The sequence below is a fragment of the Carcharodon carcharias genome, chromosome 20 (assembly GCF_017639515.1).
Source record: "Carcharodon carcharias isolate sCarCar2 chromosome 20, sCarCar2.pri, whole genome shotgun sequence".
Taxonomy (NCBI): domain Eukaryota; kingdom Metazoa; phylum Chordata; class Chondrichthyes; order Lamniformes; family Lamnidae; genus Carcharodon; species Carcharodon carcharias.
Window position 1 is genome coordinate 61169980 of NC_054486.1, and position 13065 is coordinate 61183044.

Sequence of the window (13065 nt, forward strand, 5' to 3'; positions counted from 1 at the left end):
GAAACTGCATTACAAACTGCAGCCAGGCGATAGGATCCATTTGCTGTTGTTTAGAGGGCACCAGGAACTTCTTTTTGCAGCCCTGCCCTGTCAAAGCATCATAAGTGCTACCTTTCCTTTATTCCCTGCATTTGATTTTTGCTGGAGTTAAGTGACACGTGGATATCAGCTAACCCAGAAATTTTTACCGCTCGGCTTGTGGCAGCCACAGGAGATGAGTGTTCCATTCAGCAATCCTCCCACTCATGCACACAAATCTTGTAAAACCAGGTAAACCAGCTTGAGGGCACTCACTTATTATAATAGCTTAATTACCTGGTTTTTTTTATTTTTGTCAACAACGCAATTTATGCAAAAGGCAGCGATTTCTTTTATGTTGTACAGCCTAGCACCTGCCTATAGTTTCGGCGAGAGACACGACACTTTAGAAGCCATATAGGTCAGCATCCGAAGCTGAATGTTGCATGTTCCTATGAAGAGAAAAGTTGTGGTTGGAATAGGTTCTAGTATTGCTATTGGTGATAGGATGAAAGAAAAGGGAATGCATGGTTAGGGGAAAAGCACATCAAACATTCCATTTGCATGCATCGCTGCGCAATAAACAGCTTTCAGATAAAATAACTATCAACTGCTTTAAGTGCCTGCAATTGGCTAGTACCTAAATTCTGCAATCAGTGATCACAGAATTTTTCTTGTCCTTTCGATCAAGAACAACAGCAACATTTGATGCTTCCTTCATGCACACGGATTGTAATGGGTTCCTTTTCACTGGCTTTATTTGCCTTTTACAGTGAAGTAATGACATTTCATTACAGCAACATAATCAATATTAGGTTCATTTTCAAAAAAAAACCCATAAACCTTATTGCTCTTTAACATGAGGCTTAAAGATATCTTGCAACACCCTTTAAGCATTTGATAAGTTTGATGGAAAGGCAGCTTGACTACCATATACCAAACTGTTAGCTTCTGCAGTGTTTTAAAGTACAAGTAAAAAATTATTTCTGTCAGTCTCATTATCACCTTCCTCCTCGACTTCAGTATCATATGTAACCATGTGTAGAATCATAAAATAATTATGCAGTGTACAAGCTTTCTGGGAGCATGTAGTACTGTTTTCCTAATTCTTTATCGCTCACATTGATCGTGGCATGTGTGCATTGATCCAAGCCCACCATCTGGTTGTGTGAGATAAGCATGGTAGTGTCTTTGCATTTCACTGTCAGTCAAGGAGGGGGACAGTTTGGCTGTAGGGAATTATGGGGGTAGGATTAGCCCTCTTCCTGCGAGTAAGCTGAATTTTAAATGGCACTGCTGCAGCTGCTGAGGCCACATTACAAACTCACACTTTTGCTTATGGCCTGGTGCAGACTTTAAACTGGTATGTCAGATGGAGGGAAGCAACATTTTTGCAAGCATTTTTTTTAAAATGCAGATGCCAGTCATTGCCATTTGCTTGTACCTTTGGATGTAACCCTGTACGTGCAAGTACTTTAGGACGTGGAAATGCACAATCAACTTGTAAACTTTGGCGATATCATTTTGAAACCATTCAATGTTTACAATAATTAAGAACTGATTTTGTTTTTTAAGGAGGGGGGTAATTGTAAGACTGACAAGTGTTTTCATGCAGAAGGTCTCCATTGTTGATGCATGTGCTTGGAGTGCATTGAGTCTTTAGCAAGCCATTCCCTGAAAACGAATAAATCTGTCACAAAAGATTAGTTCCGTTTTGTCTGTTGATGCTGACTATTCATAGATCTTCAGTGTGAGGGCCAGTGTGTCACACTAAGTTGCAGGATTTCTGCTTTTGACTTCGAGGCTCTGTATTCTGTCACTTGCCTACAAAAGAGCAGCCAGAAGGAGAGGAGAAAAATGGCCTGCCATGTGTTGGAGCTGCACCTTCTTAGCTGCCCATTTATTTTCTTTGTTGCCTCAACTTTTATTGTTGTACAGTGAAAAAAACAATATTAAGCACAGGCTCCAGGCAGCAGCAAGCAGAAAAGGGGATTAGCATATCGCTAGGATCATCTTACACTGAAGCAAATTCCTTTCACAATGTATAATTAGTGAATTTGGCCCTTTTGGAACACACAGACAAAAAAAAACATTCGTTCAGATGTTGAGTCAGTGTTGGAGGAGCAAGGTGGCTTGCAGATGCAGCAGGCAGAGGCATTTTTAACATTTTAAACTTTATTTCTGCAAGTTTGGGATTATATCTGAAGGACAAAAGCAACAGAATATACAGGTGGAAAAGGAATTTACCAGTACAAAAATAAAACTGGAACAATGGGTTTAAACATCCAGAAGGAAAATCAGCAAATTCAACAGCATTGGCAGAGAGGTGTCTGCAATGTTAAATATCTGAATTCGGTGGTTGTTATGTCTAACTTTAGCTAAGGATTTGTAAATAAACCACCAGTTTCTCATTTTAAGATATTTTAAACAGTTAATTAGGACATTTTGGGATGATTAAAAATATAAAATAATGGATTTTGAACACAATGAATATCACTGAGAAGAATATTTTCTTGTGATAGTTCCAAAAGCAAAGATTGTTTTTACCTTTTGTCTGCTGAAACATTGCCTAGAAGAAACTACATGAGAAAAAATTCTGTTGGTTTGGTGTAAAAATGCCTTTGAATAGTTTGCCTCTCCTCTCTTCTCCCCAATGTAATATTTTAAATAAATATTTGTATAGGAGGTTCTTATAAATCTTACTACAGTTACAGCTATTGTTCAGTTGGGAATATTGCAGAGGAAACAGATAATTTTCATAGTAATTGATTAAGTCCTACAGATAAAATGGATTGCCTAGTTTTATTTTATTGACAGGTTTCCTACTGTAATCTTTACAATTACAATAACCAGTATTAACTTGGAGTTTGGAGCTATGAAACATATCAACTCATATCAAGGGCAAGTGTTTGCAATTTCCAAGTCAAATTTTCTTGCATGAGTAGAAGGTTAATTCATTCATTTTATTGGTTTGCAATCAATAGTTTGTGAAAGTGGTTCAAGTAGCAAACTACAGGCAATCTTAGAAAATGGATCAGTGCTGAGCTAAAGATGACACCTTCAATGGCAACATCACTGTGGTAATCATGCATCCCCATTAACCAATGTTTTTCCATTTTGTGGAACAGTTTGGTGCATGAGCAAAGGATCTCATTAAATGAAGGATCTCAATAACACAGTTCTCACAAACTAGGTTTTCTAAGAATGTTTTCTTTCAGTTTGTCTTGCATAAAATCAAATTAGAAGTAGGGTTGCCAATATTCAGAATTTCCCTGATGACTTAAGGAATTAAAGATTTATCTCCCGGACATTGCTACAAGCAACCCAGGAGAAAAAGTCATAGGACATTAAAAAAATTATCCTTTTTCATTTTGTTGGAGCATATTTGTTTATTGTAGATGTAGGGGGAATAAAGGCTGTTTTGCTGGACGGGGTGGTTGAAGGCAAGAGGCTGTTTGATGAAACCTCCAGCAATAAATCCAGTGAGAATTGGCAACTCTAATTACTGGAGTTAATGCTAATTCATAAATGGTGAAAAAAGTGAGCATGCAAAATTGTTTTAAAGAGGTCTTTATTTGAGATCCTGTTTCAAACTGCACAGAGCCTACAATGCCTGCTCAGGAAATGAATGGCTGCAGCAGATTGGCTGAGACTAAACTTCCTTGCTGGGCATTGCTCGGTTACTCCATAAAGCTGCTGGGGCTACAGCTGGTGAGTGTCATTTTCAAGTTTAAGGGATAAAAGCATAATTTTTGAAATGTTTATTTTCTGTTTTGTCAGAGTACATTTTTCATTTCTGATGAAGGATCATACCCAAAGCATTCATGCACCTGTCTTTCTCAGATGCTGAATGACCTACTCTGTATTCCTAACATTTTCAATCTTTATTTTGGATTTCTAATATTTATAACTTTTGTTTCATATCAATGCTTTTTATCCAGTCATGTTCCCCTGTCCTGTAATTTTATCTAATTGTTGTGCACGTAAAGGCTTGGCAGTATTTGTGCTTTAAAATTAGTGCTCCAGTGTTATTGTATCAGGTTTGATTCAGCTGGTAGCATTTCTGCCCCTCAGTCAGAAGATTGCGGCTTTGACTTCCACTCCAGAGACTTGAGCACAAAAATCAAGGCTGACACTCCAGTGCAGTACTGATCGAGTGCTGCCTGTTGGAGGTGCTGTCTTTTAGATACACCAAGACACTGTCTGCTTTCTTGGGTGGACGTATAAAATCCCATCTCACCGTTTCAAAAGAGAGCAACAAAGAGTCCAGACCAATTTTTATCCCTTAATCAACATTTCAGAAAAAAAAACAGTTAACCTGGTCATTCTCACATTGCTGTTTGTGGGAGCTTGTTGTGGAAAAATTGACTGCCATATTTCCTACATTACTTCATTGGCTGTAAATCACTTTGCAATCTCCTGAGGCTGTGACTGATACTATATAAATGCATGGCCCGGATTTTCATCCAGAAGTCAGGTGCGCAGAGTCAGGGAATTTCCCAGTTCCGCAAAACTGACTTCTAAAATTGCCCACTTGAGCTTATGATTTTTGGTCTGGGGGCTAGCTTAGAAGTCAGGGGGATGACCTGGGAGTAGTTGGTGGTCGGAGGTCGGCCCAGCATGGGTTGGGCAACTTGGGCGCAGATAAAAAGTGGGCCTTCTGAAAGGCCCATTTGATAAGTTGGTCCTCAATGGTGAAGTCACTGTGCCTCGGAGGAATTGTCATTACTTGTCAGGTAAGTGTAAAAGCTGAAAATGTTGTCTAAATGTTAGCTGACACTGGAACGGATGGCCCATCATGGGCTTTCCTTATGGGAGAATTGTCATTGTTGCTGCCTAATTAGAGTGTACTCTACTGAACTGAAAGCATGGAGAGGATTCTCAAGACACAGCCATGGAGATGGCATCGTCTTCTCATGACTACCTCATACAGATATTATGCAGTCATGTTGTTAGCTGCCAAGACTCAGTGGGGGAATGAATGATGAACAGTGACAGGCTCATTATCCCATCAATTTGCCCTCTTGCCACCATCTATCAGGATGTGCCCACACTGATGACCTTTAACCAGGTCCCTCACACCTGCACACTGTCATGGTATAACAGCGTGACTAAGCAGGAGGAAACCAGTAGGGCTGTCAGAGGACAGGGAGCACAGCATGCTACCTTGGAATCACAGCCACAAAATACATGGCACCAAGCATTTGTGCAGAGACATTCTCTCCACCAGCCGTTACAGTAAACACTGATGATATGGTGAAAGTTGTTAGTGCATGTAAGAACACACAAGTGAATGAGGGCACTGAAATTTGAATGGTTTAAGACCCTTTTCACCTTACACTTTTATTGATAAAATGTCACACAGAGGAGATGTGGGGGAAGTGATGGGTCTATAGCTGCCCCATACTTTCCTGATCAGGACCTTCTAGTTTTGGTGGAAGAGGTCCAGAGGAGGAGACAAGCCTCTACCCTGCTCGCCGCCATAATAAGAAGGCCCAGGTTCAAATTGCGGATGTGGTGAGTGCAGCCGGAAACCATCAGCGCTCATGGACTCAGTGCAGGAAAAGGTTCAATGACCTGCTGTGTTCTGGCAAGGTGAGTAGCTTGACTCACCCACACAGAGCTCCAAGGGAAGGGTCATATCTACAGCTGCAGCTAAGGTGTGAGACCTGGCACATACCTCAACTTCAGCGCTGAGTATGTGTACACAGCTGATGTAGGTGTGCACAGGGAACATGTGAATGAGCACAGTGATGCATGGATACAGTGAAGAGCAATATCTCTCCATACTATATGCCAGGCTAACATGAAAACATGTTGTTGTTGCAGTTGAAAAGGATGAAGAATGCTAAGGAGATGGCCTGGGCTGGGGTTATGTCGGCCTGTCTGAGATGCACATATTCCATTGAACAGATGGCCATGGAGATTGCCAGGGTGCTGGAGCAGTTGTCTGTTGGTGAGGGTGCATCACCGTTAGCAAGTGATAAAGGTGATGTTGAAATCACGTTGGAACATGGTGGTAATGGTGGAGGTCACAATGTCAGCTCACAGAGCACAATAGGACGTTGGTATGTGAGGGAGTGCAAGGATTGGGTTGAGTCCTGCAGCAGTGCAAGTATGGTTAAAGGCAACAGTGTATATCAGAATGTGCTTTCACAATGAGAGGGGCTGTACCTAAATAACTCCTTTTGTGTCTTACACAGGTCCCAGCTCAGCTTCCTCACACAACCTCCATCACCCCACCCCCCACTCCCCCCCCCCCTCCCACCAAGGCCAGGTCACTCCCTCAGGCATCAGAAGGAGGAAGAGATGTCCGAGGATGCAGTGTCACATCTGACTAGCCCACATCCACCAAATCAGATACAAGCACTTTGGAGGGTTGTAGCACATGTAGAGTCGGTGACACAGAGTGAAAGCCATCCTACCAGAGTGTAGAATGAGGTGTCAGAGTCAGAAACATCTGTGCACAGTGCCCCTCAGAGGAGGGAGGGGAGTCACGATGATGCTCCAGTGGGCAGGAACATGGAGCCTTGGGAGTCACCTTCTGGGGCACAGAAATTGTCCAATCAGGAGCAGATGTGCGGACATCTGGCGGAGTTCCCTGAGGAAATGGAAGCTCTAGGACTGCGATTGGAGGAGTCCATCACTGTCATGAGCTTCACAATATGCCCGGGGCTCAGCCAAATGAAAGATTGGCCTATCTCATGGAGAGGCACATGAAGTGGCGTCTCAGCCAGGAAAGGGTGCAAGCCTCCCTCAGTAGCCTGGATCAGTTTATTCAGAGTATGAGCACTGACACCTATGGGATACATGAGGAGCTGTGTACCCTTAACAGGATGGTTTCACTGTTGGCATAGCGGTTGTTGGAATGGATGACTGCTGCGCACCAGCAACCAGCCCCAATAACCCCACTTTAAGGTCAACCCAGGGCTGTGGAGGTCACTGAGGAGGGCAAAGGTACTGAAAGCTCTTCTTTCATCTTCCTGCACCGCCCCGGCCTCTCCGCCAGAGCTATTGTCTGCTTCACATATACCAGTGACCACAGATGTCCATGCAGAGATGCAGAGGCCACTGTCTGTAGGAGGTCCCCATTGGGTGCCTGCATGAAGAGACAGGTCCTCATTGCTGTTTAGACAGTGAAATGATCAGGTGCCTCCACTTCCTCCGAGACCACATTGAGTTAGGTGGTTGGGGGGTGCTGCGGGGGCACTTCGTAGGAGTGCACGTGACCACAGAGCACAATCTCACCTAGAGCATTCATGGCACTTATGGGTTTGCCATGGTTACACTCTTCACATTGTATTTAGCAGACTTGAACACTTCTTTAATATATTTACTTACTCGTACATGACTCAGTGTGTTTGTGCACTAGAAAGCTCTAAAAGAATGAAGATGGTTCTTAGCAGTAAAAGTGAGAGTGGATGGTGAGGTCCATCTCGACGTGTCGTCAGCAGGAGCAAGGTTAACGTCTTGTGCGTGATGCTTCTCTGCTTTATCATGTAATATTCCAGTGTTCAAAACTCAAGAACTGAGATAATTCTTGTATCTTTCATTGTCCATCTGAACTTGACTTTAAGTGAGGCTCAATGATCAGACTCCACTAACAGATGCTGGGCAGCAGGTGCATCTCAGTTGTCAGTGCTGGCTGCAAGGCATTTATCTGCACTACAGTGGCCTAAGTGTAGGCATCGCAGCTCGATAGGCCACGTGTCATACAGGTAATATTGGTTGTTTGCTGTGCCCAGTACTTTGGCTGCATTTGCGTTTCAGATGTCACAGGATGTGCTATGTGCAACAAGCAGAAGTATATGGAAGCCAGGGATGTTGCATGCGGTGCCCACATCAGCAACAGGACCAGTGGCCCCAATGGATGGTGCGCAAAGAGCTGTTGTTGCCCAGTTATGGGCCCCTCATGTGTGAGATGCCTTATCTGCATGTGTGCTACAACATACATTCCTATAAGCATGTAAAGGGTTTGAATTCTGATGCTGTGTCTCTCTCAGCATTGTGGGCATGGTTTGATTATGGACAATTTGGCAGTATGGGCTCTTCATTTATACTGGCATTCCTGTGAGGAGGCCAGCTTGTGAATGACTTACTCCCATGTGTTTGCAATATGATGATGCCCATTGTTATGGTGGTGAGTGTTTTAGCCATATGAACTTGACTGAGTCTAACTCATTGATATTTATTGTCTCCCTTGTGGAGGATGGGCAGACCCTTGAGTAATGTGGAGTCATTGTGCAATGCTCTTTAGGTTGAAGCATGTTGCAGGGACTGGCTGATGGTACTTGTGATGTTGAGAATCTATTTTGTGAAAGACTTGCCCGGAGATGATTCCTTCCTGCACAGAATCAGCCCTGGCTAACTGGCCATGCCTCCTAGCTGCTCTGCTATTGGCAGCCTCCTCGTGCTTATCCATTTCAGAACCTTCCAAATGGAGGGGCTTCCTCCTCTTCATCATCTTCCTCATCTTCTTCCTCCTCAGAGGTTGGAGCTCTGCCCATGGTCTCATCCTCATCGATTTGTAGGCCCCTCTGCTGCACAATGTTGTGCAGCATGCAGCACATCACTACTATTGTTGATACCTTTGCTGGGGCATCTTGCAGAGCTCCACCTGAGCGATCAAGGCACCTGAAATGCATCTTTAAAATGCCAGTTGCCTGCTTGATGGTACTCCTGATGCGAACATAGCTGCTGTTGCAGTTGCACTCTGCCTTCATTATGGGCTTCAAGTTCTTAAGGGGTAGCCCTTGTCCCCTAGAAACCAACCACAGATCTGTGTTGGTGGATGAAATAGCTGAGGGAGTTGGGAACTGCTATTACAAAGGAGTCATGGCAGCTCCCAGGGAACCTTGCACACACTTAAAGGAAGACCTTGTTGTGGTCACAAACCGCCTGTTCATTGATTGAGTGGAAGGACTTCCGGTTGACAAAGGTGTCCACATGTTGAGTTGGGGCCTTTATGGCAACATGGGTGCAATCAATAACATGCTGAGGGGAGCATGCTAACTGGGCAAAGACTGTGGCTTTCTGCATCTGAGACGTCAAATCTACAAGTAAATTAATGTGATCTCCCCAACACAAGCAAACAGGGAATTAGTTACAGCCTCAGTACACAGTGTGCTGCTGACCGGGATATACCAGACTGGTCTCCTGCTGATCCCTGGAAAGATCCTGAGGAAGAAGTTGAGAGCACTGGTTACCATCACAGCCCTTGGCAGGGCATGAGAGTCACTGGATTGTGACTCAAGTTGCTGCTGGACTGAGCAACATATATCCGTCACCACCTCATGGCTTAGCCTCAGTTGCCTTCGACATTGGTTCTCCTTCATGTTGAGGTTCGATGTCCTGGGTCTGTACACCCTTCCCACAGGGTAGTACCTGGTTGTCCCGTCTCTCCTCCTCCTCTGCCCTGGTGTGCATAGTGCTGTCTCTTCCTCCTGACCCTCTAGCCTCCAGCTGCTCACAGTGACTGCCTTCTAGGGCCTCTATGTAAGAAGATGCCATGCCCATCTTTTACCTTCCTTTGCATGAAGCACATGCACTCTTCTGCAGCACAAATCATTTCCTGGCACTTGGGTGCATGGGTCAGTAGGGGCAAAAAGATTTCCCTGCGAGACCAGCAGCAACAGCCTCGTACTCTCTTGGGTAAAGGGAAGGCAGTTGGAATTTATTTTGTGCCATTTCTGAGGCAGTGAATAAAAGTTGAAAGCAACTTCCACAAGGTTACCTACCTCTCCAAAGTGGTGCTCTGGCTATTCAGACAAATACACCAAGTTTAGATCTGCTCTTATCAGGTCTACTTTGTGTACTTCAGGTTCAACACTCCTAGGCTACCAATGTCTGACCTGAATGGAGGCAGCTGATGATTTAGATGACCAGCTGCCTCTGTAAAACACACATGTGCAAAATGCGCCACGCCACGCCACCAACCACCCACCACCCCCCCCCCCACACCCCCCGCCCCCCCACCACCTCCACCCCCCTCCCCCAAACCAAACAACCCCGCTGTGAAAATGGGAAGTGCTTTGTTCGGGGGCGGGACTTATGATTTTCAGGCACTTGCGCCATTTTCGCCACGACAGAGAGGCTCTCTGTCCTGGCAAAAATACAGGCCCAAAGTCTTACTTTCTTTCCAAAATGCCACTCTGAGACAGATTTGATGTTGGGCAAGTATCAACAATTAATAATTAGTCTTTTGATCTTTTGAGTCACCTTAACCGCTTTGTTGATTCAAAGCTTAAATCCAATTAATTCATTGCTCAGTGTTCAAGTTCGGGTTAGTTTGAATAAGTATGATGGCATCTGGCTTGTTCTATAGTGTATGGTGACTTTCTTGTATGCTAGCTGACTTATAAAGTGTGATACACTGTTATGCGATTAAGAATTGGATTTTTCTCCATTGGTAATGGTTTAACTGTCCCCAGTTGGGTTGTAAGAGTAAAGCAACATTCAGAACCATGTAGAAAGGCTCTACATTACACACTGGTCTATAGACAAACGGAAAACTTGTAAAATCTCAAGGAGTATTGCGACATTGCTACATCTCATTAAAAAGCTCAGGAAATCACAATCACTTCCAATAATATTCTATAGATTAGTTATAGTGGGGTGGTCTTGTGGTGCAATGGGAGCGTCCCTGCCTCTGGGCCAGAAACTCTGGGTTCATGCCCCACTTCAGGCCTTTGTGGCCATGGAAGGCGTTTGGTTCCTATGCAAAAGGACTCCCTGGCACAGCTCTGAGGCAGACACCTGTTTGGGTAGTCTTGAGTCAGGCATTCTGATAACATGTCCCATCCAGCTCAGATTATCATAACCAGTATACATGACATGTCTTGGAGGATGCTTATATTTGTTCTTTTATCTTCCAACTTGATTTGCAACACCCTCCTAAGACAGCACTGATGATGCTGTTCTAGTACCTTCATCTGGTGTCAATAAATTGTCCAAGCTTTTTGGATTAAAAAGCTTCTTAGATATTGGAAGCGACGGACATTTTCCAACCTTTCACATGAATCTCAATTGAAGGCATTGGATCAAGCCTGTTCCTTGATCAGCCTCTGGCTGGGATTTTCCAGTCCCACCCACGGCGGTGCAATGGCAGCTGGGAGGGGAAAATATCATGGAAGCGAAAAAGTCAGTTTCCAGATGGCGTAAAAACAGGTTGCGATCATCCACTCCTGCCCTCAATGGTGGTGCACTTTTCCCTCTGTGCCATGTCAGGAGTGCGATTTGAATATATTAGAGTATCATGAATGCTCATTATCAAGGCAGATTGGCAGAATCACATCCCCATGTTGGATCAAAAGGCCACAGACTGGCATAATTCACAACCGCATATAAGTGACGTTCACCTGGCGACATGCACTTCACTCGTGGCTTCGAGCTTTGTTCACCCACCTTGCGTCGCACAGTGTTTGCAGTGCCTCAGACTCAGTGCTGGCTTCATAGTTAGCACCGCTTTGCTTTCAAGGAAAGCAAGGCTCTATATAGCAGACCAGCAGTAAGGCAAGGGCAGGTTGTAATGTGCTGCAGGGCAAGGGCTTGACTAGGGGTGGGGGAAGACAAGACAGAGGCAAGTGAAGGGGCTAGAAGGCAAGAGCTTGACTAAGGGGAGGGGGAAAGACTGGGCAAGGTTGCACTCAGACACATGACTGGGGCGGGTGAGGGCACAGGTGGGCAGGGGAAGCGTCCTCTGGGCCAGAATTGGGAGATAGTCTCTTACAGAATGTCATAAGTGTGTCAGGGCCAGAGTGAGAGGATTGCAGAGTGAAGAAGTGCTTCAGCTTACCTGCTGAGCTTCCAAAGATTGTCCTTGTCACAGTTGAGGGATGGGGAGGACATGTCAGTCCACTGTCAGTCGTGCCCAGCATTGTGTGCACAGGGCATGGTCATTACCTCATGCACAGCGGTCCAGGGGGTTTCTGGCATAGTACTCAGCTTCAGATGGTACAGTCACAGTCAGGGGAGCATCTGCAGCCTGTAGATCGGGAACAGGTAGTGTAGGGGTAGGCACTCGATGGTCTCATTGAGTGGGGGGGAGGTGGTGGTGGTCACTCTATGTGACAGTACAGCAGGTCTCATGATGGGGAGAGTTAATGTCTACATTGGGCATAGGCACATCCACCTCAAATGACTCAGGAAGTAACACTGAGATATCAACCTCAATTACAATGGGATCAGGGATTACAGGGTGAGGACGAAGAGTAATAGGAGGGAGGGAAACCTGAATGTTATGCTCCTCCAGAACAATGGGAGGCATTTCCATGGTCACAGAGGGTAGATCGAAGCTGGTTTGGAAATAAGACCTGAGGACCATCATCTCGGAACCTTAAGCAATGGTGCAGCAGAGAACAAATCCAAGAAACTGAGGGAGGAGTGGATCATAACACTGGCAGGTCAATTAAAGGCACACCCATCTGGAATCTATATTACCACATAAGGAGTAATGCATGGCTGAGGCATGTTAGGAGCATCTCAATAATTATAGAGGCAATCTGGAGCCTTCAATGTAATAGTGCATTCATGCAAGATTAATTCCGATGTGTTCCAACCATTAATCTCTCTGCAGTAACCCATTGTAGGAATCATTGTAATTCCCCAGTGTGATCATGACTCCAAAAACAAGTGGGCATCTGGACAAATGGCCTCTTGGAAAGCCCACCTCAGAACCTTGCAGCTGCCAGATTCAAAGATGGGAACTCCCAGGCCCCCAAAAAAGAATCTCATCCCCTCACAGAGCATGTGCCCTCATGTGCATTCCAAAGGATGAGGTCACAGATTGCACTGAATGAGTGATGTATCGTTTACAATAAATACAGGACATCCAAGTACCTGGCTAAATCCACCCCCCTAGCAATAAGCCTATGAAATGGGGCTGGGGGAGTTGGGGGGGTTGGGGATGGTGGGTGGGGGGAAGAATACTCTGACATTGAGAGCGGTCATTGCGATAGCTAGGATTGTATTGGCAAAAAGGTGCCAAGACTGTAACCAAGCCCTTGAATCCACAGTCACTCATCAGTCAGCGACAGAAAGAGAACCTTT